We start from the raw sequence: 2,550 nt of genomic DNA, 5'->3' as shown, positions 1-2,550 counted from the left end.
TGTTTTTTATTACTTTGATTGGACTCCAGGATGAAAGAAAAACTGTTTTGCTCATTTTTATCTAAGTCTAAATTGCCATCATTTTCTGAATGTCATAAAATCTTTTTTAAGGAGTTCAGCACCAGTTATTGCTGGAGTGGGGTCACATTGTAACATCAAAGTACTGAAAACGTTTCTTTTAACCAGTGTGGCTCCAACCATTCAGTATTATCTTTTATATACATGTAATGACCCCAAATGATAACAACTGCATGGTTCTTGTAACTGTTAACATTGAACAGGTTACATGCATCATAATACAGTTCAACAGGATGCAAGCAATCGGAAAAAAGATGCAATCTCAAAGTGTCATGTGAACTGACACAGGGTTACCATCAAACCTTTCCTTTGTTAGAAAAATTAGAGAAATGGCAACAAAGTAGTCCCTTTCCCTCTAGTTTTCTTTGATTATCCCATCCTTTTTTAGGTATTAATTTACAATCCAAGTTTAGTTTATTGCAAATTAGTTTCTGGAAAAAGAATATTGTCCTCAAAGCCACTGAAATTTGATTATACCAGAGTCTATCAATATTATGATTATTTAAATATATTTGATTTTTCCTCTTTGTAAAGATTCATTTTGCTAATAAATTAATTATTAATTAATTTTGGAGGGTACTTTTCGTTTTTCTCACTTGAACAGTGCTAAGAAAATTCATGTGTTGGGTAAGAGTTGCTGAAAATGATAAAGGTTTTTGTCAATTAGGTCTTTCAGGAAATATTTTGTGTGCAAAAGTAATGTGACTCACCGCAACATTCCTCTTATTTTATGACTGGAAATGGTTTCTGTTGGTAACTGCAAAAGTTGCTTCTTATAATAATAATAATACAATAGTATTGTGCGATTCATATGCCGGTAATCCTGTTTTGAAACCCAGTCTGTTCTGTCAAATGGCAGATAAAATGTATGCTTTAAAACAGAAATGTCAGCTCTCAGGGACAGATCCAGGATTTTTCTTAGGAAGGGGTGCACCACTAAGGAATAGCACAGCTGACTGGTGATGTTCCTTTTTTCTCTCTTTTTTTAATTTTTCTTTTTCTTTTTATTTATTTATTTTTTTGCAGAATACCAGTTGTATTAGAAAGCCTCAGGTGCACCCCCTGCACCCCCCTCCCCCTAGATCCGCCCCTGGCTCTGATTAAATTGTTGCAATTGTATATTCCTAGAGCGGTTTTCAAGTGAGGGTCTTAAAACAAATACCAAAGTAGTTACTTTGACCAATCACAGCAGATGCAAACAGTGCAATGAAGCAATCCAAATTCACAGCAATTTCATGTAACTTGCTAAAAGCGTGGGAAAAATTGCGCGTGCAAGTTGGTTTTCCTTCTCATTGGTTGAGAAATTGGCGCAAGATTTTTAGACCAATTGCTAAGCGTAGCAATTGCAATCACATAGTTACTTTCGACAATCATTTGAAAACTTCTGTATTGACTTCCAGAAGCTTATTAGAAGGTTCAAGCTAATGCCTATAGTAAACATTAAAGATTAAGAAAAAATACAGTGAATCATTTGCTGGATAATATGCTAAAAGCAAAACAGTAAAATTAACAAGAGAAGTGGGAGACTCATAAAAACTAATTAAATGCTTCCTACACTGAGTGTAGTGAATTTCCATTGTGTGGTTATGGTTCAGTTATATGGTCATAAAGATAGCACAGCTACTGCTTTAATCATTTTACTGGCAACTGCCTTTTTGAGAGTTTAGTGAGTGGTCATTTCTCAGGAGAAGTTGGAAAACTAAAATTTGTTTAAGGTACTTACGCCATGTTTGATTTATTAACATTTAGAAACAGTTAAAATCCAGAAATTTCCTTTGTTCTGTTATCCTGTAGAGTTATCAAAAGTTTGGATATCTAGGATGTGGACTATTGGGCAACTAAATAATGTCTCCTTTAAAACTGTTGTTGTGGGGAGCCAGGGAAGATTGATAAAAGGAAATAGCTTTTCAGTTTTTCTGGAAAATGCTAATTGTAGGCACTTGAAATGATTGAGAGCTGTCCTGTTATCCACAGCTTTGGTTTTCTTCATTCAGTAGTCAATTTTAGAAATCAAAGCAACTGGTTGGGGGTAGTTCTGATAATGGTCAACTGAATAAGTGCAATAAAGAGAACAGAAAGAATGAAGTTATTCAATGTGCATATTCTTGAACAGTAAATTACCTTTATTTCTCAAAACTGATGTAGATTGAGCTAAGCATAATATGTGGTTTGTTATTAAAACAAAAATGTACTTTTTCTCCCTGTCTTCATCTTTGTTTGGCAAAACAGAAAATATTACTCAATCCTGACCTCTGGTTGGAAACTAAGGTGAAATTTATGTTTTGGGGGTCATTTTGCAAAACTTTTGGCATTTATCTACCCTCTTCTGTTTACAAGAAATTAGGGTGATGGATCAAATAAAAAAAGAACATTTTTTTCCCAGTATTCCTGTCTTCTTAGCAAAGGTAACATTTGACTGCTAGCAGGGTGCTGGACGTTTGTCACACAAACCAACTTTTCATGGCTCAAAAC

At 34.4% G+C, this 2,550-nt stretch overlaps 1 protein-coding gene across 1 annotated transcript in view; it reads left to right on the top strand.

Moving 5' to 3' along the window:
* Positions 1–2,275, top strand: part of LOC138029038 (CD63 antigen-like) — a 21,403-nt gene extending 19,128 nt beyond the window's left edge. Inside the window, exon 7 of the mRNA XM_068876707.1 lies at positions 1–2,275. This exon is cut by the window's left edge and continues 539 nt beyond it. The gene's annotated coding sequence lies outside the window, so the exon portion shown is untranslated.
* Positions 2,276–2,550: the final 275 nt, after the last annotated feature.

Source organism: Montipora capricornis, chromosome 13 (assembly GCF_036669925.1).
Source record: "Montipora capricornis isolate CH-2021 chromosome 13, ASM3666992v2, whole genome shotgun sequence".
NCBI lineage: Eukaryota > Metazoa > Cnidaria > Anthozoa > Scleractinia > Acroporidae > Montipora > Montipora capricornis.
Note: the sequence above shows the minus strand (reverse complement) of the source record. Positions and strands in the feature narration are given on the sequence as shown.